At 45.6% G+C, this 24710-nt stretch overlaps 1 protein-coding gene across 4 annotated transcripts in view; it reads left to right on the top strand.

Moving 5' to 3' along the window:
- Positions 1-8005: 8005 nt before the first annotated feature.
- The window catches only part of SEMA6A (semaphorin 6A), a 129847-nt gene continuing 113142 nt past the window's right edge, over positions 8006-24710 (top strand). For 3 of the 4 annotated variants that reach the window (XM_070374108.1, XM_070374110.1, XM_070374111.1), the window contains exon 1: positions 8006-8619. The gene's annotated coding sequence lies outside the window, so the exon portion shown is untranslated. The remainder of the gene's footprint in view (positions 8620-24710) is intronic. The other variant, XM_070374109.1, reaches the window with a different exon arrangement.

Raw genomic sequence — 24710 nt, forward strand, 5'->3', positions numbered from 1 at the left:
TAGACTAATTCAAGGCAAAAGGGATAACTGCCCAAGGCAAGGGACTCTGACAAAATGATGTTGACACCGGGTTGTAATAATACAAAAATCTATGCTTGCAATCTTGTTCGCAGGGTGGAGAAGGGTACAGAAATGAGGAGGAGGAGAGGAGAGTTAGGGCCTTTCAAAAGTTTGCTTAAACAAGAAAGAGGCTGTAAAGGGCCATTTGGTGAACGGAAATGACTCAATCGCTTTGAAGCATGGAGAGAAAGGGAGAGGAGCTAGGAGGAAATCGACATGTGTGTTTTTATAAGTCTTAATAATACAATTCATGACACAATATTTCTTAAGAAAACGGATGGGTAGGTTTTCAGTTCAAATGTTAAAATGGAGCATTCTAGTTTAAATTAATAAGCACCTGGTTATGAATAAAGGTATATTTAAGAGGTTTCACAAAGAACATGACATCAATTGTTCTGCTTGTCTTAAATTCTGAAGTACCAATTAAGCGCTAGTACCGTGTGACTGAGTCATCTGAAACTCTGGGGAAGTGCTGAACAGTATGCTATTTATTTTAAAAGGTAATATTTAAGCTCATTTCCACCAAAAACTTATCTCTGGAAACATTAGTAAATAGAGCTAGTTACATGTTGTCAGTGTTTTATAGGACTATTAACTAGAGACTTGCCCAGGTACAAAATCCAAAGTCAGCCTAAGACTTTAGGAAACCATGCGTATATTTTATAAGTACAGAGGAGTTTTCCGAGGATCATTTTGTATTCAAAGACATCATTTTTTTTATACCTCATTTAAAAATCTACGTTAGATCCGAGTATATCATTTTTTTAAAGTGCTTTCATTGTCCGCAATTATCCAGCCTAAGTTTGACATTTAAAACAGCTGTCTTCTGTTTTAAGATTTTGATGTTAAAACAAACAAAATACCCTTGGTTTTCTCCATCTCTCTAGTTATAAAATTTATCTTAAATACACATTCATCATAAACAGCCTGGAAAAAAATCTTTCAGTTGATATCAATTCAGTGTTTTCTCACATAATCTAAAAACTAGATTTGGAATGAATTTGAACCTATTAATAATTTGATATTAAGCTAAGCACAGGCCAGTGTAGAGCTTCCAGAGGCCTTCCACTACCTGGAAGCAAAGGCTTTGAAAACAATTCTCAAAAATAAGTTATTTTACTTTTCATCATTCTTTTGGCTAAACAGCAAATTTCAAAGTAGTGTTTCATCATCTGGTTTATCTGGTTATGAAAATTTTAAATTATACTTAGCAAACTGAATTTTTAAACAAACGCATATTTAAAGCAGATACTTTTTAAAATCTAAACAGTAGGAGGAGGGATAATTAAAAGAAGTTAGGTTAGAATAGAAAGACGAAAATAAGGTCAGACATAGCTTTGGCTCTGTGTTACATAACTAAACACTTCAATTAAATGTAAAGAGCTCTTGTGAGGGACAAAAACAGAGTTCTGGTTAGTTAACATTTATTGTTCATTCATGGCCTTATTTCTAATCTACCATTCTCTTCACTTCCCAAACAATGATTCGATATCAGGAGAGAATGGAGGTCAAGCGGCCCTCTGGGACAGTGGCACAATTGTTACACACGGAGAGGGTGCCACCCGTGAAGCTATTCACGATGGGCAGACAGTAAATCACTGTTAGCAGACTCCAGCCTGCTGGGACAGCAGTCCCCAGAGATGTTCTTACATCGTCCCCAGGGGATTCAAACTACAGTTTTATCTCATTCCACCGGTGGTCTTTTAGGGTTACCTTTCTATTCCTATTGCACCTCATTTTCAAGCATCTTGTTTTGTAACCGTGGTATTTACTCACCACTCACATCTGTAAACCCTTTTATCCTCATTCAAAAAACAAGTCAGACATCATACACTGAAAGTTCTATGATGGGGGGGGAAAGCCTAGATTTTGTTAATCTTGAAAACTGAAATCTCAAAATAATTTTCTTGTTTCCCGCCCCCCTTTTTAAGTGGTGCTTAAAAGTGGTCCCATCCAACCATCTATTTCTTTTCCAATTGAATCCCTGAAAAAGAACTCTCTGCTTTCACTAATTCACCCTGTCTTTTAGGTACCAGGCCCCTACTGTCTGCTAGGTGCTAGAGGTATACGAGAAATGAAAGATATGTAGTCCTATGACTCAAAGAGTTTGTGATCTGACAGGAAAGAGAAGCATTCAATAAGCTACTGGACCAAAAATTACCTCTAGCTGTGACAGATGGACTGATTGGGCAGGGTACTTTAAGGACTCATAGTGGAGGGGTTATGATGCCTTCTGGAGTATCAGGAAAGTCTGTTTCGAGCAGAAACATGTGGGCTGAAACTTGAAGGATGGGTAGGAGTTAGCCAGGTAGAGAGGGGAAGATGATAGTGTTGCAGAGTAGGTGTGTAGTTACAAAGCAGCTTGGAACTTTCCACACCAGTGATCCTGTGAGGGAAGAAGGGCATGGGAGCCTGGCAGAGAGATGAGAGCAGAGAGGTAGGCTAGAAGTGAGTCCTGTACAGGCTTGAAGGTCCTATTAAGGTTTGGGGACATTACAGTGTTTTAAGCCAGGGAGTGATGTGATCAGATACGCAACTTTCACAGATCGATTTAGCTACAATGTGGAGGACAAGAGTGAACAGGATATTATTTATGTTAATTTGGGGGAAAACCCCACCAAAAATATTTCTCTATATACTGGTTCTGGGTACATATGCTCTATATATAAGTATAGAAAAGGAACTATAAAGATGCACAGGAAACTCAAGACCATGAGTAATATGAAGAAGTGGAAAGACAGTGTTGATTCTATGGACACTAAGCTTTATACACCATGTTTCATTCCTTGCAATAAAGACAAGAAACAAATATGAAAGAATATGAACAGTTGCTAATTCTGGGATGGTAAAAACTGGAATGTTTTATTATTCCTCAAAATTTTCTGTATCTTTCAATGGCCTCAAATGTTTAAAAACAAAAAAAAAAGGAGGCAGGAGGAGAACAGGAGAGAGCAAAGCCTATTTCCCAAAGGAAGGAGTGGTCGTGTGCATGGCTGCTAAGACTTCAAATACAATAAAAACTTTAAAATGTCCACTGGATTTACTGTCATGGATGTCACTGAAGACATAAGCAAAAGCCCTGGCAATGGAGCGCTGGGAATAGAAGCCAGACAGGAACGACAAATAAGAGAGAAGACAATGGCAATGGTGATCATCAACAATCCTTCATCTTTGGAAGAGAGGAGAGAATACTGAAAAGCGCAGAAGACACAAGGAAGGCTTGTTTCTAAGATGAGAGAGACTAAAGCCTGTTTATATGTAGTTGGGGAGATGCAGAGGAGATGAAGACAGTGGGGCAGAATTTCTGAGACTGTGTAAATGATCTGAAAACAGGTGGAGAGTTTGGCCTCAGATTGGAGAAGGGAACTGCCTTCACCCTAAGAGGAGATAAGCAGGAAATGATAGGTACAGAAGCAAGAAGCACCCACGCGACGGACTCTTTTTCAGGGAAGTAGAAGACACTGAGGGTGAACTATCCAATTAGGGGGAAAAGTTACAGACTAACACAAAGAAAGGGAAGATGATGATGAAGCAGCTTCACGAAGCAAGTCAGGTTCACGACAGAGTGTACAGCCTGCTTAGATGTGTGCTTGAAATGTTTTTCTAGTAGGTTTCAGCTGCCAGAACCAAGAGCAGAGAAGGAAGGTATTTTTGTAATTTAGGACTGGTTTTCACTCAGATGGGCGTGACCAAAAGAAAGAGGAGTCAGGGAGTTGAAAGTGTTCGCCAGAGAGACAGTTATTATGAAGCTCTCCTGGACACAGAGGGGAATGAAAGAAGCAGGGACTGGATGGATGGAAAGAATGGCAGAAGGCTTCCTGCAATTAGGGTGAGTGTGAGGAGGTGCGTAGGCAGGTAAGCTGGAAGGAGAGTCCATTGTGATTAAAGAGAGGATGTCAGAATTAGTTATTTAGAACCTGGAGCCTCTTCTGATAATAATGAAGTCCTGGAGTGGGAGATAGAGGTGAGGAAGAACAAAGGACAGAGTAGATGAGGAAGGCAAAAAGCTGAGAATGCAGAGGCATGGTTAGGTGGATGCTCACACTGCCATGAATGGTGACAGGTGGTGGGACAGGTAAGAGGACAGTAAGCCTGGTGCTAAAATCTTGAGTAGGGTAAAACAAAGTCTGTGGATAATAGTACCAATGTATTCACAGGGCACAGCCTCCAAAGCTCTGAGAGTTTTGGGGAGAAGGAAGAATGGTCTGACAAGCACCAAAGACACTAATTTCCCTTCATGATACTAACTTCACTTTGTGATAACGGCCTATTTGTACAAACTGTACTCCTCATGTAACTTCCAGGAACACCCACATGGAGTTGAGCAATAAGTAAGCACCAGCAGACATTTCAGAGAAGGCAATGGCACCCTACTCCAGTATTCTTGCCTGGAAAATCCCATGGCCGGAGGAGCCTGGTAGGCTGCAGCCCATGGGGTCGCTAAGAGACAGACACGACTGAGTGACTTCACTTTCACTTTCATGCATTGGAGAAGGAAATGGCAACCCACTCCAGTGTTCTTGCCTGGAGAGTCCCACTGATGGTGGAGCCTGGCGGGCTGTCGTCTATAGGGTCACACAGAGTTGGACACGACTGAAGTGACTTAGCAGCAGCAGTAGCAGCAGCAGCAGACATTTCCTCCAAATTCACTACTCCATTCTGTGGTAAAGCTGCTGTAGTTTAGTCGCTAAGTTGTGTGCCTTTGTGACCCCCTCAGACTGTAGCCCGCCAGGCTCCTCTGTTCATGGGACTTGCCAGGCAAGAATACTAGAGAGGGCTGCCATTTCCTTCTCAGGGGAATCTTCCCAGACCCAGGGATGGGACCCACCACCTCCCACATTGACATGTGAGTTATTTACCACTCAGCCACCAGGGAGGCCAGTGGTATAGCAGAGATCAGATCAAATAACTAGATGTGATCTTTAAAAGAATCCTGAGTTCACATTTTCATTTCCTCTTCCTCCATCATACTTTTTCCAGGTGATATGGGGGAAAGCAGGTGTGGTCTTTTGAGCACTGAAGAGGAATTACGATGGACTAGCTCCCAGCACTGACACAAAGCAAGCCCCTTCTTTCCTCCGCCTCCGTCTGACCCCTGTAAAACGGTGGTGGGAGGTTTGAAGTGGAGGATGGCAAGGATGACAATGATGCTAGTTAATCTTTATAGATGCTAGTTAACCTTTATCTCTACACCCCTGCCGTTTACACTCTCCATCTTATTTAATTCACACAATCCCTGGGAAGAAAGTAATAGCGAATCCCCATTAACAAGTGAATCCACTGCTCCAGAAAAATTAGTGACTGCCCCCAAGGTCACCACCAGCTAGTAAGTTACCTAAAAACAGCTGGCCTCCAGAGACTAAGGCTGTTCTCACTCCAGGCCACTTAACTACCAAACAGTCCAGGGTTTCTTCTAGTCCTAACGCTTGGTGATTTTTTAACTCCCATTAACTTTCTTTCCCTGAAGGGACGGGGTAGACAGCAGACTTCAAAGGCTCTGGAAGGGCAGCGGTTTTACTTAAAAGTTAAGGCAGACTTCTGGGAGTCAGTCAGCGCAGCGCCGAAGGGGAAATGACGTCATGAGGTTTCTCAGGGCAGCTCCCCACAGGTGCTCCCCCGAGGGCTTCAGGCAGCGACACAATAGCTGGCTTTTCTGCCAGCTCCCAGGGAGCATCTCTCCCCTGGCAGGTGGAAATGTCATCTCACCTGGTCAGGACGACGGGTGCCTAACTGGATGGTGAGACTTCAGATCTAGTCCTTGCCAGGAAGATTCTGGGCGGTATTTCTCAGCCACGCAAAAAGTTAACTCAAATTCTTTTCTTCCTGTATTCTCTAATTTTAAATTACGTAAATTTAATCTCTTGCTTCTTGGCTCAGCGTTACTGCAAATTAAACATGCAAGTATTAATAATGAAAATAATTTCCCTTTAAAAACATATCTTGAAAGTCGATGTGGGGCATTTCCAATATATCCATAAAACAAACAAGACAGTTTAATTGTTTGTTTCTCCAAGGGAAGAAGCTAAACCAGGAATTAATTTGGTTCAGCCTGTGAAACAATTCGTTTGCTCTGCCTCATTCTGCCAATTAAAGAACTTTTCCCAGACACAATTAGCATGTAAACCAGGGGCAGAAAAGGAAGAAGGGGCCTCGGCGATCCGGCCCGGATGGAGACTGCCGGCGGAGAACCCCGGGCCAGACATGAGGGACCGCGCCGGGGACGCACAGACGAGCTCGGGATTGAACGTCGAAATCAAGGGCGTTAAATAGTCGCGGCAGAGGATTGAGCGGTCACGGCTAGCCGGGACCCTTCCCCCGGGTCCGGACCGGATTCGAAAGGGATGTCCGCGAGCCAGTCGCCACCCGGGCCGCAGAAGCGCGCAGACAAGACCACGGCCCCCTAGCCCCAGCCCCTCCTGAGCTGGCGCCTCGTGCGGCTGGGGCTGCGCGCGCACCTACGGCCGCAGCACCCCACCCCCCACCACCGCGGATCTCTGGCGGCTTTTGCCTGCGAAAGGTGGGGATAGCGGCCCCTGCTGGCATCTTTGGCGAACAGCAGGGAGACGGACCTTTTCCCCTCAAACCATTTTCCTCACCTTTTCTAAATGGTTTGTGGACAATATTTATACTGTTGTCACGAGTGCATTTATTTTATTCTTCATGAGCCTTCATTAGCATGCTTGTGCGTATTTTAGTTGCCCGTACGAAAGGCAAAAAAAATGGGGGAAGGGGGTCTTATTAGTGGCCCTAGCCCCAATTAGGCAGCAGCAGCCCCAATTAGGGAACAGGTACAGTTTCTAATGCATTTATTTAAGGGAACTCGGCCTAAGGGGGACTGAGACCCTGATCGTCCCAGTGCTTTCCTCGGCCGACCCCATAACTAGTAAATATTGATCCGAGAACTGCTTGGCCGCCAGCGCGAACCAAGTGAGAAGCCCCCTGGGTGCGGGGGCCAACGTGCTCCTTTGCGGTCTTTTCGGCCAGCAGGCAGGGAGCGCGCAACGGCCGGGCCAGGGGGACGTCGTGTGGCCTGCCCAGTGGGCACAAGCCTTGTAACTGTAGGACTTTTGGGCTACTGAACTTTCAAGCGGAGGAAGACTGTCTGCCACTCTCCTCCTGATGGTAACACAAAAGCGCCTTGGAAGAAGTTGTGATTTAGTTATTCCATGAAGCTGTTGGATACTCATTGGAATTGTGTGTTATTTCTGAAGTTTACAGAATTATTTCTAAGAACAGTGTACAGACGTTCTAAGTTTAAAAGCAGATCGTCGCCACCAGCATTTCTTGCACTATAGTTAATTTGCTTACTTAACATGCTTTATTACCGTGTGTTGTTTGTACGTTAACTAATAGCTGAGTTCATATCGTCGAAGTGTATTTTTAAGTGTACGGGTTTCCATCCAACTCATCTGGGTGCGCAGAGCGTCCGTCACTTCTGGAATTTACCTCTTGATATAGTAATCAGAAAGGCTCGCCGTTCACTTACCCTCATCCTTTAAAACTTTTCCATTTAAAAAAATCGATGAACAAATCCTTTCTTGTAACTTGCTCCTGCACTACGTCTATTTTTATTTATTTTTTTGATTTGGCAGGGCTCGGCAATGCTGTCCGAGATTTTTTCCCCCCAGCAAGAGCAAATGCGGGGGTGAGGGGAGGCACGGGCTGGGCTTCTGCGGGTGTCGCCCCCGCCGGGACCTCCACCGAACGCGCCGCGGGCGGGCAATAGTGGTGGAAGGAAGCGGCGCTGACCAGTCGGTCCAAGGCTCCACCTGCGGCCACTGCGCGTAGTTTCTCCCTCTCTCCGCCTCGCTCGCTCCGGTTCACACACAGAGACCGCAGCCCTCCTTTGGGTCGGAGAAGACGCCAGCCAAAGTAGGCGGGGTTGCAGGAGAGTCCGCTTTGCGCAATCCAGTCCGGGACTTGGCTCCGCCCTGGAGCGGCGGCCTCTCCAGTGACAGAGGAGTAGTGAGCGGCACGGGGTGAGGCTGCAGCCAACTCCGCTCCCCGCGCACTTACCCAGGCGCTCCGGCCGCAGCAGCAGCGCTTCTCCGCGGAGCCGACCGCCCGCGATGCCAGCTTAGGAGCGGCGGTAGCGTCCAGCACCGCCACACCCGCGGCGTAGCGCTCCCGGTTGTGAAGCGGGGCTAGAGCGCGCACCCCTGCCCCAGCCCCCACCCCGCCCCCCACCCTGAAATGACTTGTTAATCGGCGCAAACACCAGCGAAGGGACTCGCCGGAGTGGAATCCAAGTGAAATTTGGATTTGGAGAAGAGTTTCTTGAACATTTCCTCCTTTCTTGTTGGTTTTTTCTTTCTTTTTTCATCTCCCCTTCTCCGCCTGTCATTGGAAATGAATACGGCGCGTTTGCATCCCAGAAAGTAGTCGCTGCGACTGTACCCCCACAGAGACAAGCACCCATGTAGGAATGACAAAGGCTTGCGAAGGAAAGCGCAGCTCGCGGCCCGGAGAGATCCCCTCGATAATGGATTACTAAATGGGATACACGCTGTACCAGTCCGCTCCGAGCCCCGGCCGCCTGCCCGTCGATGCACCGAAAAGGTACGGCTGGGGCGCCCTGGTGCGCCCCACCTCCCGGGCGGTTCCGCTCCCTCCTGCGGGTCCCGGGGCCGCGGTCCGCACACCGTGTCGGCTTTGTGGTGCTTGCGTTTTATTTTGTCTTGTGTCTGTCTTCCGAGCGTTGCCCGGCCCTGGGGGAGCAGTCGCGAGCCCTGTCCGCCGCTCCTCTCCGCCCTGCGCCCCAGAGACCTCCGGGCTTCGCGTTATGAGCTTCCCCACTCGCGTCGCGCACACGCCAGGCGCCGCCCGGGACCCCAACCGCGCGGATAGCTGCCTGGCCCTGCGAGGTGTGTGCAGTATCCCTGGGGGGTCGTCCTCACTTTCGGGCCAGCGGGCAGCAGAGAGGCCAAGAAAGGGTGAGATTCTCGGAAGCGCCCGGTCCTGGTGCGAAGGCAGGGGAAGGGGTTCTACCCTCGAGGGCTAGAGGAGGTTCGGTCCAAGAGCGCTGTTTTCGCTCGACACTAGGTTTGGGTTCGAGGTGGGAGGAGGGGTTCCACAGACACGGAGAGATTGGGGGTGGGGGGCAAAGAGAGTCTTTTGTTGTCGGCGCGGGGTCTGGGCTGGGCTCAGTGGAGTGCGGGAAACTTGTAATGGCCCTGGCACCCGCGCACCCTGCCACTTGGTGACATCCCGGCTCCCGCGGCCGCTGGGCACCAGAGGTTCCGGGCTTTGTTTGCTCGAATGAGTGGCCTCCTCCTGGTGTGGCGCGGCTTCCCCGCCCTGGGTCCTATTCCCCGCCGCAGCTCCCTCCTGGGCGGCGAAGACAGCATCTGTAGCGTCTGCGTCCCTCTCGGGCACAGAACCCCGTGCCGGGGGCTGGCGCCCGCTGCTGTCTCTTCCAAATACTACGTGGTCCCTCTTCGGAAAGGAGGTGTCCCGGGAGCGGGAAGGGTGGGAAGACCTGGCTAGAAATGGCTCAGTACTTGCTAACCAGACGAGACCTCTGCAGGGGCCCGGGGTTCTCGATTGTCCGGACTACTTGCTGCGTGTAGAGCGCTGCCTCGCTGGCAGTGGGGCGCTCCGCTGCCAACCCAGCCCGACAGCGCCCACCCACTCTGCATGACCCCGCTGGGATGGGAAGTGTTTCTCCCCCGTCTCCCAGATGCTCTGCTTTTTTTCTCGGCTCCCCACCGTATTACACGGTGCATAGCAGGATCCCGTAGTCCGTTCCCTCCTTCCACGACCGGAACGGTACAGGGGGAGCCAGGGAGCAGTCTTAGACTTGTGGGTATCGGGAAAGGAAACAGGATTCCGCTGTCTTTCCCGCTCCCTCGCCGCCACCACCCTCCGCCCAGCGTCTCCTCCTCTTCTTCTCTTTTTTTTTTTTTTTCCCTGCACGGGGTCACTCGACCAGGCACTTCTGGAAAGTTTCTCTGAAGGCCAGGGAATGGGCGGGGGGAGGGCACGACCGATTTCGGGCTCAGCACGTGCACCCCGCGGGAAAACGAACCCCCAGGGAGGTGGACAGACTGCCCAGGATATGGCTAGGAGGCAGGAGCCAGGAGCCAACCCTTCGGAGAGTGGCACCCCGGCCGATGGTCAGCTTGGTTGGGGTCGCGGTGCGGCACTTGCTGGACTGGTCTCTCAAGCAGTCGAACAAGGGGAGGGCGTGGGGAGGGGCGAGAAGGGGAAGTTTCCCAGCAGGACTCGGAAGCTGGTCCGGCCACTGTGGACAGCGGCTGGCGCGAGGGTGCGTGTGGACACCGGCCGGGGATCGCTGGCTCCAAGCGCAGCATCTCCAGTGTCCTGCACCCAGCTCGCGGTTTTCCAGCCGGCGGGTGTTCAGGGAGGAGCAGAGCCGGGAGTCAGGTGTGCGTGGAGCCAGGGAGGCCCCGCTGTTTTCGCAGCCAAGGCAAACACTTCCAAGGGGCCTCCCCCTACCTGTTTTGCAAGGAGCAGCCCCTCCAGCCAGTCCGCGTCGGTCCTTGGGAGAAAGGCGGCTGCTTAGTGAATCTGGTGACCAGAGACGATCACGGTGGGATCGTGGGATCGCTCTCTGCTTGGGCTGGATGGAAATTAAGTAGCAGCTGAGTGTGATCCATGAAAGGTTGAAAACACAGGCGTGTGAACACACACACGTACAGACACAGACTCTCTAACATGTACGCCCAACTTTCTTTGCCTCCAATCTGAAAAGACGTTTAACCCAGTGGCAGTGTCCTGCCAGCAGGTCTCAGGAAAGCTATTTAATGACCCCCAGCGCTGACTCTTAAGTCTTTGTGGGTAGGAAGGTCGAGTGCCTTTGCCTTGCCTTTCTCTAATCCTGATAATTGTCTGGTCTTCTTTCAACATACCTCTTGGGCATTAAGTCCACAGACTGCCACTCTGATGACAGTGAGACGATTGTTGGTTCCAGATAATATGAATCTTTATTAAGATTTTTTTCCCCCCAAAGTAAAGATGCTGGTACATATTTCTGAATGGAACATCTGATTTTTCACACCCTTTCCAAATGACTACAGAGGTCAAGATTGCAAGTATTTTGTATGGTTCTTTAATACCCTTTTAGTCTGCATGGAGCAGTTTTTATAGTAAGCTTTGATTAAACTACTCCAGGCATCAGAGTTAATTATTAACCTAACCTTAAATATAGTGGCAACACTGTGTGTCTCCACCTATTAACCTAAACTATCTGTTAAAAAAAAATTGCACTATTTGAATTTGGCTTACCCATGCTTGTTTATATGGTAACTTTTATTTGACTGTTGAGTAACCACTACTCTCTGTTATTATTTTGGTTTTAGGACCTTCTTAAATGAGGTGCTTTGCAAGCCAATCTGAAAGCAGAAATGAATAACCATCAGATTTAAACCTTTTTTGTGTTAGGCATTCTAGTTCATTTTTCTTATTTACACTGTTTGATGGCAGTCTTCTCTAAGTGTTCTGTTTTGCAGTTATTACCCTTTAGAGATGGGCCACAGTCTCATAATGCATTTAATGTTCAACAGACACCTAAGATCGTTATCTCAGGGGCTACTTGCAGAGTATACTCATTGGATAAAACCATCTAAGTTTAAATAAGTTAAAATTTCATAAGAACCAGTATAGAAACTCAAGTAAATGTTGAATGAGTAAAGGAAAGAAACAGTCCCAAATGGGTCACGTGTCTCCACGTGAAGGCGACCTGGGCACATTTTTTTCCCTGCAGTGAAAAAGTAAAAAAAATCTGTGCCTTTAAGTAAGTGGTTATAATAAAGTGGCAGTAAGTGCAACTCTTTATTTACACACACAGACACACACACACAAACATACACCCCTCAAGTTCTTTCAAAGTCTAGTGACTGCTTTTCCCATCATTAAAAAAATATAGCATTTGCATTTCGAGGAGGTGGATAACATCGCCAGCCAAGTGTGTTGAATCAGAAGGATGGCAAGAATTAGGAAGACTGTTATCATCATTGAATACAAATAAGACACCCAAATTAAGAACTTGTATTAAATTTGGAATAAATCTTCCTGCTTTTAAAGGCAAATGGGTAGTTGCATTCCTTTAGGAAATGGAAGGAAAAATACTGTTTTGGACAAGGAGGTAAGTCAGATACTTAAGGTTGTGTACACAGTGCTTCAGCTCTCTTCTGAGCAGGACAAAAGAGTAATGATGGGAGAAAAAGTTTTTTTTAGAACTAGATTGCCAAGAGCTAATATATTCTCCCATCATATTTGTTTGCAGAAAGGAATCACAGAACAAGCCAAACTAATTGCAAATGCTTTAATTAGGCATCTGCCATTTGCAGCAGTAGAAAGTCTAGGAAAGTCTGCACAAATCCCTGCACTGCCTTCCGCCCTCCACACACACTTAAAGTTCATCGCCCTCCTCCCAGAGTGAGTGTTCCTGGGTGTTCACATCTCCAGGGGAAGCCTGGAAGCCTCCTGTTGGGACCTCCCAGTGTCCCCCACTCTCTTGGGGTGCCCTGGAGCCAAGTCGTCTCTGAGAGATTTCTATTCCAGAGTGAAGGCTTTTCTCCTCTGCCTTTAAATGTGCTGCAAGAGCAACTGAGCTATTTCTCTACTGGCAACCACACAGCTGCCTCTTGGGGATATGGGAAGGGAGGGAAGGGAGGGAGGCATTTAATCCCTTTGAAATGGGCAAGTAAGATGTCATACCACACAAACCTCAAGGGGGGAAGGGAGTTGAGCATACTTCTTAGCCTGGGACTATTACAGTATAGTTTATACACAAGGGTAGGGTATACACTCATTTGCAAGCAGATGAGTGCTTGTAAAACCTTTTTATTAGAATAATTGTAATTACACTAATGGAGAATGTCATATATAACTATCAATATTCTGATCTTTCCCAAATAACCCCTTCAGCACAGATCTTTCTCCTCCACATATGCCTTTCTTATCATCTTCTCCATTTTGGTAAATGGCAGTTCTAGCCTCTGAGTTGCTTAGGCCAAGAAACTCGAGAGTTATCCTCGACTGGCCTCTCTCTGATGTCATCACCTGTTCTCACTGCCATGTTGTTGGCCCCACCTGCAGAGAGCGTGCAGACTCCTTCCAGGTCTTCCACCTCAGTGGCCCTCACACTGGCCAAACCCCTGTCTCCATCTGCCTGCCGGGGGATCTACCGGGCTAGCCTCCCGGCTACTCTCCCACCTTTGGTCTATGTCCCCTACAGTCTTTTCTCAACACAGCAGCCAAAGTGATAAATATTTTTAAAAGCAAAATCTCATCAGCTTACGTGTTCTCAAATGCTTTCCCATCTTATTCCATCAAAGCCAGAGTCCTTCCTATGATCTTTGGGGACCCACATGATCTGCACTGGGGCCCCCACCTTTCTGACCTCCACTCTTCCTTGGGGTCACTTGAGCATACCCTCTCCCAATCTGGCCCTTTGCAGGGTCTTGCCCTTTCAAGGCTTGGGGCATGCCTTTGCCCAGAGAGCTGCAGAATTTGCTTCTCCTCTCCTCCTGCAGGTTCTCTGCTCACATGTCGCTATCTCAGTGAAGCCTTTCCTGATCATCTTTCTTTCTTCACCATTTTTCCCCCAACACTCCCTAACCCAGTGGACAGCCTCAGGGTTTTTTTCTTTTTTTTCCCCTTAGGACTTTTCACATCCTGACAGACTGTCGGTTGTCCCCATTTATTTTCTGTCTTCCGCTGGAACATAACGCCACAAGGGTAGACATTCTCATGTCTCATTGCTGTCTCCAGCACCAACACCTGTGCCTGTCACATCACAGGCCTTTCATAACAAGTACTTGTTGAATGAATGAAGAGGGAATCGTTTTGTGAACAGCCAATCTTTTTCACCTGCTCCTGTTTCTCTGTGTGTCCATCAAATGAGACGTCTCTCTGCCTTGATGAGTGTGTGTGTGTGTGTGTGTGTGTAGCACTGTCTCCCATGTACACAGGTGATGTGCCTCATATACCATCAGTGGATCATCCCTTTGTGATTGTTTTCCCAGTCTTGGTGATGGATTGGAGCCTGCCCGTTCCCACACTCGCGCCCATCAGTCCCCGTTCTGTAGTTCAGAGCGCACATCTGTGGGACACCTGGTTGAAGCTGGAGGGACTGTGAGTTAGGTAGAATCAACCTTCTAAAAAACAGAGCTAAGAAGACAGCCAGCACTTATGGGGCTTGAGCTTTTGACCCTGGACTCATTTGTTCTGCATTCTAACCGCTGGCCCCAGAACCTTCTTGCCTTTTAGGAGTTTGCTCAGAGTAGTTTTTAAAATTCAAGTTTCCATCAGGAGGAATAAGCATGCGCATTAACTAACTCACATTTCTGCCCGGTCCCAGTGCAGTGATGACTATTGTTGAAGATCCTGTGCTTGAAGTTAGATGACCTGAGTTCCGGGCTCATTACCACGGACAAGCCCCTTAACTCTTTTGAAGGTCAATATTTTAAATAAAAACTGTAAAGAGTAAAAATGCATGCTTTCTATCTAGTAGAAGTATAGGGAGAATAATACAAAATCATGAGTGTGATTGTATTTGGGAAAATATAAAATGCACTGTGGTTTGACAAGTTTGACAAGTTTGATGCTAACTCCCTTCTCATCTCCAGAGACCCCAGGCCTAGCAGAGACCCTGCTTCATTGTCGTTTATAGAACAAAAGAAAGATTATACCTTGTGGATATCATTTTAATGTTAACCACATGATGAAATTAAATAAGGTCCTCAGACTTACTGAAAATAATCTAGGTAGTGTATGGATGGCAAATTTATGAATCAGATGCCAACCGTTTCAACTAGTGATTGTTTTCAATGTGACCATTAAATTAGGCAAGGTCATAGGAGTATCACTCTGCCAGGCATTATTTTTTTTTTAAGTAAGGACATTTTTTTGCTCAGGTAAGTTTTAAATGGTTCACATCAGTGAAAGCATTGGGACCTCCCTGGTGGTTCCGTGGTTAAGATTCCTTGCTGCCAGTGTGGGGGGTGGGGTGGGGCATGGGTTCCATCCCTGGTCATGGAGCCGAGATGGCACAAGCTGTGAGGCACCACCAAAAGATAAACAAACAAAACTACAGACAAAATAAAATGAAAGCATTTATGTAGAACAGACACACCAGGGTAAAGTTTTGATCTCTGGTATATACTGCTATCTTCCCCATCAAATGCAGGGCAAATTCATTAGGTTTTGTGGTGTAAAGTCTCTAAAAATGTGGAGGGACTGTAGACAGCTTGCAAGGTGATGCAGAGGTCACAGTCTTAGGCAGACACAACACAGATTTGCATACCTCCCCCTTTTTTTTTGCCATTTACAAATAGCCGTGACTTTGAGGAAGTTACATCTCTTGTCTCAGTTTCCATTTGTCAGTGCTGGTGGTGGTATTGTTGTTGAGGAGAGGAAATACGACAACATCTGTAAGATTCATGGCACAATGCCTGACACTACACACACTCATTAAGTATGAGGTGTTATTTTTATTTGGGTGACAGTTGTCATGGAGAGTGCCCTGGTGGGGAGAGGACCAAAGGAAACGGCCTTTCACATCTGCAACATGAAGAGAGGATGCAAAGGAAATGACCTTTGGACTAGAAAGGAACATTCACACCATAAGCTGGCCACGATGTCAGGGGTTCTAAGCAGAGGAGTGTGTGAAAGGGTCACTTGCGTGAGAAGAAGAGCTGGGATCCTTTGCCTAACTTTGGAAGTGGAAACATCATACCCAAAACAGGGAAGAAGAAAACACTATACAAGTAAAACAATAGCAAACAGCTATTTATATCTGTTTATCTGTATATCAACCAAGTACCCAAAGGACAGTTGTTTTTAAAAAATGATAGCTTTCACTTACTACCACTGTAAAAGTAAAATACACACACAGCCTGTATCCACTAAGGAATATCAGAGCACCCACATTTAGAATCTGAGAGCTGCCCATAATGACCATTCAGGGATGAGCTAAGTTGACCCCAAGGACCACACACGTGTCACAGAGGAGAAGCTTGGCTGTCGGTCAACTCCTCCAAGAAGCTATGGCTGGGATCTGCATGAGTTTCTTCATGGTGGACATATACTTGCCAGATGACTCTTCCATGGCCAAACCTGACATAGTGACAGTTCGGGAGTGCCTGAATCTCCATGCCGAAGCAAACCACTACTTTCCCACAAGGTGGCACAGTGGTAAAGAATCCACCTGCCAATGCAGGAGACACAGATTTGATCCCTGGGTCGGGAAGATCCCTTGGAGAAGGAAATGGCAACCCACTCCAGTATTTTTGCCGGGGAAGTCCCATGGACAGAGGAGCCTGGCGGGCTACAGTCTACGGGGTCGCAAAGAGTCGGACTAACTTGGAGACTGAGCGCACCTTTCCCACCAAATGCAGAAAATAGTCAGCTGACCCCAGTGGAGGCAGGGATTACGCTACTGCTGATACGCTGATACACAACCTGAAATTTGATTCAAACGATAGCCATAGATGTCCTTATCAGTGAGAAGACTGACTCCTCAAGAGCATAGCAAAAGGGGCAATAAATTGTTATTATCACTCCAGTTCCCTGAAGGAGTAAGAATCCCTCCATGCTTAGAATTACAGTTATTTTCATCTAGGACAAAATTTTTCTCTTAAATTTTGTAAGCGGAAAGAGGATGTACAGAGAGCAGAATAAATCAGCAATCCACAGGCCCCAAAGACTGAAGGACCAGCTCCTGCGGAGCAGCCTGTGCGATGACTGGGGCTTTGAGAGTGTTGTTAGTATAGATGTTTCCACATTCAGCCTTCAGACCTGAGGCTTTCATTTAGTATGACTCAGCACTTTTGAGTGGTTTCCAACTAACCTATAATTGCCATCTGCAGAAACTTTAATTCAAAGAATCCAAGCCAATTTGAAAACCTTAGCCGATGAGTTTCTAAAATTGATGTTATTTATCCCTCTCTTACCCCTTCTGCCCTCACACGTGTTTAAGACCAAGCCTTTGTCCATGGTTTGATTTGAAGCATTTATAGAAGAGAACAGCATCTGGCATCAAAACACAATGAAAACACACCACTGGAAAATAAGCATTTGAGGGACTGGGAAATAAAGAATCTATTATGGTTTCATGTTATATGAGAGTTTTAAAGACAAGCTATCTGTGGATCCATTCTTTTTTCCTTTTTCTTATTCCTGAGTCTTTTTTTTTCAGGAGCATATTCAATCTTTTCATTAATATTGCAGCGATTCCAGTGCTCCCCCGACTCCTGCCCCCGAGACTCTTACTGCCCTTGAATGAGGAAACTAAGAGAATACTGATGGAGCTGGTGAATGAAAAAGTTCCTTTCCTGAACATGGAATGCTTTATGAAAAAAATTGCACTCCATAAAAGACACTCACAACAGTCCAGCGACTGTCTCTCCTTTTTACCCAAGAGCCACTTGACTTCATTCACGTATTTTGGTGTATGAATGCATTTGTTCTTAGGCCTCAGAAACCCAGGTGGAAAACCAGCCTATAAAGCCTTGCATTATTCTAAAAATGTGAGCTCTGAGTTACTTTAAGAACATTTTCTGTAGAATGAGCGCTAAACAGAAAACAAACTGTTTACAGCATTCTAAACTGGAGTCTACGTAGCAGGATGGCAGTTGGGTGGATTTTTATAAATACTCGTTAATGGTTTCCGAGATGGATTCTGTGCTAATTCTTCTCACATCATGAATGATGGCCCTAGCTAGACACTGTTGCTGAGATCTTCATCTATTAATCATGGAGGCTGCTTTCTTATTCGGTTGCCATAGTTTCAGGGCCTCAGATAGTGTTGGGGTGTCTTGGGAAAGGTTTGAGATAGACTAGGCTTGCGAGCCTCACAGTGATTTTGGCAGCCATGGTCTTCTGAAAGCACTGAAAACAACTTCTCGTATAATTCAGCATTGGATTAAAAGAGGCGACTTCTGAGAGTGTCTCTCTGGACCTTGTTATGTGCGCATCCAGCTGATATTTACTCCAGGATCTGTCTCTCACTCAGTCTTGCTGGTAAAGAATTACGGTCCAGGGGCTGGTGGCACTTTCATCCTTGGACAAGCCAAAGGGTGCAAACCCTTCGTTAGGCTGTTCCTACACATGGAGGTAAATGAGGCCAGTCCTGACTTCACTCACATTTCAGTCTCATAATTGGGTTTCGGCTCTGCAGATGGCTAAATAAATAAAGTGACCTCAGGAGTGTTGAATGTTGTGCTTTGGTATGGCCATGTGAGCATTCAGTGCTTTCCTTCAGGTTTCCCCTTAATTTTTTCAGGTTCGACATACATTACTGAAGGGCTAGGGACCATTTGACTGCGTTTTGCAACACTGGCCCAGAGGTCTACTGCTTTGCCAGTTCTTGAGTGTATGAGCGATTTTTTTTCTTCCTGTAATTATAATATCTTACTATGTCAGAGTGATAAGGAAAAGCTCTCCAGTTGTGGCCATAGTGTGTGAGTGACCCAGTCAAGAGAAGATATGGAGGAGTAAATTGCTACAAGAGGGAGATACACTCCACAATTTATGGGCTTCGTGTGCAGTGGAGAACACAGCTTTCCTTTGTTAGGTAAATCTGGCCTCACATGACAGATACGGGTACATGTCTTCACATTTTAGTTCCCATATTCCAAGTAGACTTTCAAGGATTCCTACCCATCTAAGCCCAGCCATTTCATTCCTTTGTAGATTAAAACATAAAACTGTCTCACACTTGAAGCACACAGCACTGGATTCAGGACATGCAACACAGCATATGAAAATTCAGGTGGGTTCAGAAGAAGCAAACCTTGCATTCATTATAAATGGGCTTAATCTAGAAAATTAGTCATTTTTTTAAAAAACTAGGAAATGACAGGGCAAGCTTCAAAGCAGCCGTTTTAAATTTCCACAGATCCGGCCTGCCAAAATTTTTACTTAAGATCAACAAGCATTTGTAATGCACGTGCCTATTAAATTGACCCCTCCCTTACTCAGCCACACTCAGTGATTGATTTTAGAGGCCAATAATTTGAAGTAAATGAAAAGGATAACATGGCCTTAATTGCTACTGGCTTCACCAGGCTTCTGGGCACCAGAATTCCTTGTGGAGAAACACTTTTAAGTGTCACAGCAGTTTTTGATCATGTGGTCTGGCTTACCCATAGGCCGCAATTATCCCCCAGCCCTTCCCCACCTCCCTCCAACATCTCTGGAGAAGCAAAGAAAACATGCATATGTAAATTCAGTCTTACGGACTATTGATTATTTGGTAGGGTCAGAAAATAGGTCCTGCTCCTTCTATGGTATTCTTACGAGATAGTTGTTGTTGTTGTTTTTAAAAAAGGCATAGAGTGGGAAGGACAAAGGGATTCATATTTCAGATCAGAAACTTTTTCTGCTCCAAGGAGAGTTTCTGGGAATTGACTTTGCTGTCCTCTCAACAATCCAAGATGTGATTACTCTTCAGTATCCGGTCAGACACAACATCGCACACCGGAGCCTGAAGAAAAGTCACAGGGCTTTTGTGAGGCTGTCAGTCAAATACAATGTAGACTTTAATTAACCTTAATTAATGATTTCTGATTACAGATTTTTTTTTTTTTTTTTTTTTTTGGTGCCTCCAAGGCATCAATACCTTGGAGGCTGCATTCTGTTGGAACATTTTCAGACAGCAGTGACTTGAACATGCTTCCATTATCTTGCCATGCAGACTACATGAGGTTCTTTATGAGAAACATGATTCTGTATCATTCGCAGAATGGTCATGTAAAGAATGAAATATCACTTGGGGGAAAGTTCAAACTGATAAGTGGTGCAAAGTGTTTTGAATCTTTAGAGGAACCATTTTTTATTTTAACTTAACAAATTTGTTGATATTTACTGGCACCTAGCTGGATTTGAGGCCATGCTTTACAAAAATAGAATGAGACTTTAAGTGGTGGTGCCCCAGGTCTTTCAAATGAAAGCCATTGTATGCTGGTGGTGCTGGATCAAGTGGTATTTCCTTTGTCTACTGAAAAGAATCCGCTTGCTACTGCAGGAGGCTTGGGTTTGATCCCTCGATTGGGAAGATCCCCTGGAGAAGGAAATGGCTACCCACTCCAGTATTCTTGCTTGGTGAATTCCATGGACAGAGGAGCCTGGTGGGCTCTAGTCCACCGAGTCACAAAGAGTCGGACACAACTTGGCAACTAAACAACAACAACAAAATACTCTTTCTTGAGTGCTAACCATAGTGATTGAAACACTTATAAGCACTGGAGAAACTGTCCTTACTTTTGGTTTATTTGGAGGGAATGATGCTGAAGCTGAAACTCCAGTACTTTGGCCACCTCATGCGAAGAGTTGACTCATTGGAAAAGACTCTGATGCTGGGAGGGATCAGGGGCAGGAGGAGAAGGGGACGACAGAGGATGAGACGGCTGGATGGCATCACCGACTCGATGGATGTGAGTCTGAGTGAACTCCGGGAGCTGGTGATGGACAGGGAGGCCTGGCGTGCTGCGATTCATGGGGTCGCAAAGAGTAGGACACAACTGAGCAACTGAACTGAGCTGAACTGAACTTTTCCTTGTGTCATGAGTTTTGGGACAGATGTCAAGTAACTGAACTATAATGTTAACACACTATTTACATTCAACTTTTAACCAGAGGGCCTAATGAAAGTTAGGTATAATATATTAATGCCAACTTATGAGTTAAGTTTCTGTGTGAATAATCACTTTGCAGCTTATCTGAAACTTTTAATAGCATATAACCTATCTGGTTGAGTGTAATTTGTGCTTATGAATTATAAATGCCTAGCTTTTACAATTAAGCTTACCAATCTAGAAGCATCTTTAATGAGAAATTACCTAAATTAAATTGACTGATACTATTTGCTGTACTGTGTTCTAGGGTAGTGATTACCTAAAATATAGGCAAGATGGTTGCCCCCCTGCATGCAATATGGTTTTACTTTTAACAGAAGTAAAGTCAACCCAGTGTCACGATCCCATGTTTGCCCAAACAAGAGAATATGCTACTGGTATCATCTAGAAAGCAGAGTAGTTTCCTATATAGCCAAGGGGAAGGCAACATCTTTTGGATACTTTTCTCTTTTAAAGGGATGTTTGGCTTACAGGGAAAAGTTTTCTATTAAAAAGGCAACTTTTATCTACAAGATGTTTCCGCTCATTTGTGATGAGGGGAAGTTCAACATGTTGAATATGCTGATTAATTAATTCTCCTGGGAGATCATGGAGGGTGGAGCTTTCGTTTTCATATTTTGCCCTGTCCAGAAACAAGACGTGTTAATACTACTCAAACACATCCGTTCCCAAGAATGAAAAGGACAACGTCACTGCCAGTACTGTTAGCAAACAGCCACTTCCAGTTCCCCAAGCAGATCCTACCACACGCCAGGTGTGCCAGAGGAGGCTTTGAAATGTTGTGAATAGCTTGACATTATCACGTTGTTATTGAGATGCAAAGTCTCCAGCACAACTTGCAAAGGTTTTCAACATAGGCAATGTCTATTCTTGCTTATTGTCAACGGAACCCAGTCTTCACTGGAGGGCTTATTCTAATAAAAGTAATCACAGTGCATCTGCAGTGTTTCATCGTTTCTCACTGCCTATGTTTCAAGAGCTCGACATACCTTCCTGGAATGGTATCTTGCAGGGAGAGGACAGACTGACTTTGCAACAGTGAGGTGCACACCCAGGACTGGTCTGCCCAGGAAGAATCTTGCTGCTCAGATTTAGAAGTCAGGCTTACCGATGGTGATCAGCATCAACAGTATTTAACAGTGTTATTACTATTAATAAAGACCTCATTATACAGTCCTTATATTTTTCTAAGTATGTTTACAAACATTGCCTCGTTTAATATCATTACAGCCTAGGTTAGGCAGGGCGGGTATTATTATGCCCAATTTAAAGATGAGATAACTGAGGTTCAGAGAGGTCAAATCATTGGCCTAACAGTATACGCCTCTGGGAAGGGAAGGGCTTGAGACAAGGTCTGAAGCCTTCTGAAACTGAGTTTATGCTCTATGACATTGTACAGCTGAATACTTTAAAAAGAATTGGGAAATAATTTAGTCTTCCAACAGAAGATGTTTTCACATTATGCCTACTATGCAGATTGACTCCTGCCACAGAAAAACCTTAGAAGTAGCTTTCCGAGGATTCCACCCAAGGGTTCAGGACCTATACTCCTGCTTCTTGATGCATGCAAATGCAGGTCTTTGTCTCCAGCAGCTCGTAGGACCTTGAGTGTGTCATCCAAAAAGACATCATTTGGAAAATGGAGGATGTTGTTATTTAGGATTCTAGCCCTGTTTGATAGTAGGAATAAAAACAAAGGTGGAAACTTTGACCCTGGTGCAGGGTACAACTGGAGGGACAGAGGACTCAACCAGATATTCCTGCAGGAATATCCTCCTGGGGCTTGCAGCCTGTACCTATGAAACAGAAACATGCTTTTAGTGAGGAATAAAGTAGACCGCATGGCTCAACATAAATGGATTTTCCCTCCAACCAAGGTCATTTGACTCCTCTGGTCCACACTGCTGGATGCAGTGAAAGCATCAGGTCCATTTAATTCAGAAGATATATATTTAGCACCTATTCTAGGCAAGTTCTAGATACTGCAGAGACAAAGTGATGACCTAGTTCAGAATCTATTGATCGATTGTGGCATAACCACTCAGGGCCTAGACAGCATATTAAAAAGCACAGACATCACTTTGCCAACAGAGGTCCATATAGTCAAAACTATGGTTTTCCCAATAGTCATGTACAGATGTGAGAGCTGGACCATAAAGATGTCTGAGGGCCGAAGAATTGATGCTTTTGAACTATGGAGTTGGAGTACTCTTGAGAGTCCCTTGGACAGCAAGATCAAACCAGTCAATCCTAAAGGAAATCAACCCTGAATATTCAATGGAAGGACTGATGCTGAAACTGAAGCTAATACTTTGGCCACCTGATGCAAAGAGCCAACTCACTGGAAAAGACTCTGATGCTAGGAAAGATTGAAGACAGAAGAAGGGGGTGACAGAGGATGAGATGGTTGGATGGCATCCCTGACTCAATGGACATGAATTTGAGCAAACTCCGGGAGATACTGAAGGACAGGGAAGCCTGGCATGTTGCAGTTCATGAGGTTGCAAAGAGTTGGACATGGACATAGCGACTGAACAACAGCACTCAAGGCCAGACATTGGGCCCACATACTATCCAGGAAGGTAGATGTGCAAAAAAAAATACTACAGTGTCTGAGGGCTGACTGTTCTCCATGTCCAAAGCAGTCTGGTAAGGATGCTGAGGACAGAAAGGAGTGCTCTGTCAAGTCTGGGAGGAAGCATTTGAGCTGCACCTAAGGAGTGGACAAGATTTGGGCACCTAGTTGGCAAGGGGCAGAGGAGCAGTGGGGCTAAGAGAGAGGCAGGAGCAAAGGCCAGAGGCAGAGAAATCCAAGATTTGGCCGCAGAGCAGCATGGGAAACTCCTGGTGACGGGGGATGTGGCCTGGAAGCCCCACAGACAGAAAGAAGGATGGAGAACAGCCCATGGAGGTCTCGGCCCTGCTTAAGAGGTAGGACTCCAAACTGCGGGCAATTAAAGCTTTTCAGCCAAATGTTGATGTCATCAGACACGTGTTTTGGAAATATAAATCTGCTCATGCTGTGAGTGGAAAAAAGGAAATGGATTCTGGGTGCATTGACAAAGTTTAGCCTTCAGGACTTAGGGGCCAGTTGGACGTGTGGGGTAAGGGGGTGAAGGAGTGAAAAAAATGGTTCCAAGATGTCACATCTGGGGAGCTGAGTGGATAGTGGTGACATTGGCTAAGACAGGCCAGGTTTACAGACAAAAATTGTTCATTTTTAACGGCTATCAAAAACCATATGTAAATGACACATAAGCCAAACACCAAAGCCTGGGACTTAAGTTCTATTGTGCTCATACCCAGCTCTGTAAAATGAGTGCTAAAGATTCTCAAATTAAGAGCACTTAAACTGTTGCATTTGGTCTGGCAGCTGGTACCACTTTCTCCAACATTAGGGAGGTTAATACCATGAGCCGAGGTGGATAATAATGAGAAAGACTGAAGCACCATCCAGCGCATCTATAAAGACTGGCTGCAAAGTGCAGGGCAAGCAAGAAGCTTGTGATTCACTCATGGAAGAATCAAGGCCTGCATCGAGCCACCTGTTTCCTATTTTTTCCATTCTGAACAGTATGCAAGTCTTTGAATTCTGAAATTCAATGTACATGTGTTCACCCCTTCCTTCCCTCCCTCCTCTCCACCCCGCTGTGGGCATATTTATATGAGTGTTTATCTCTTAAGTTGCCTTGTGCAACTGAAATGTTACAGGTGATGTAATTCACAAAACACAAATAACACCTAAATTGTGTTGGTTATTTAATGAGACAGTGTTAGCATACAGCTAGGCCTTTTCTGCTGCATGGTGCTAAAATTGAACACTGCTTACGTAGCAGAAGAAAAAAATGTGTTGAGTAATATTTTATTTAGGAAGAAACCAACCTTCAACTCATAGGTGAACGACACATTACAGATTTCATTTTATGGTTTCAACCTTTGGATAAGTACTGATACCATATAGTTGTCCACAAGAGTCCTCCAATGCCTTTAATGGTGGAAAATAACTAATGTTTATGCTATAAAAAGGAACCCTAAAAAGATGGATAT

The sequence above is a fragment of the Bos mutus genome, chromosome 7 (genome assembly GCF_027580195.1).
Source record: "Bos mutus isolate GX-2022 chromosome 7, NWIPB_WYAK_1.1, whole genome shotgun sequence".
Taxonomy (NCBI): domain Eukaryota; kingdom Metazoa; phylum Chordata; class Mammalia; order Artiodactyla; family Bovidae; genus Bos; species Bos mutus.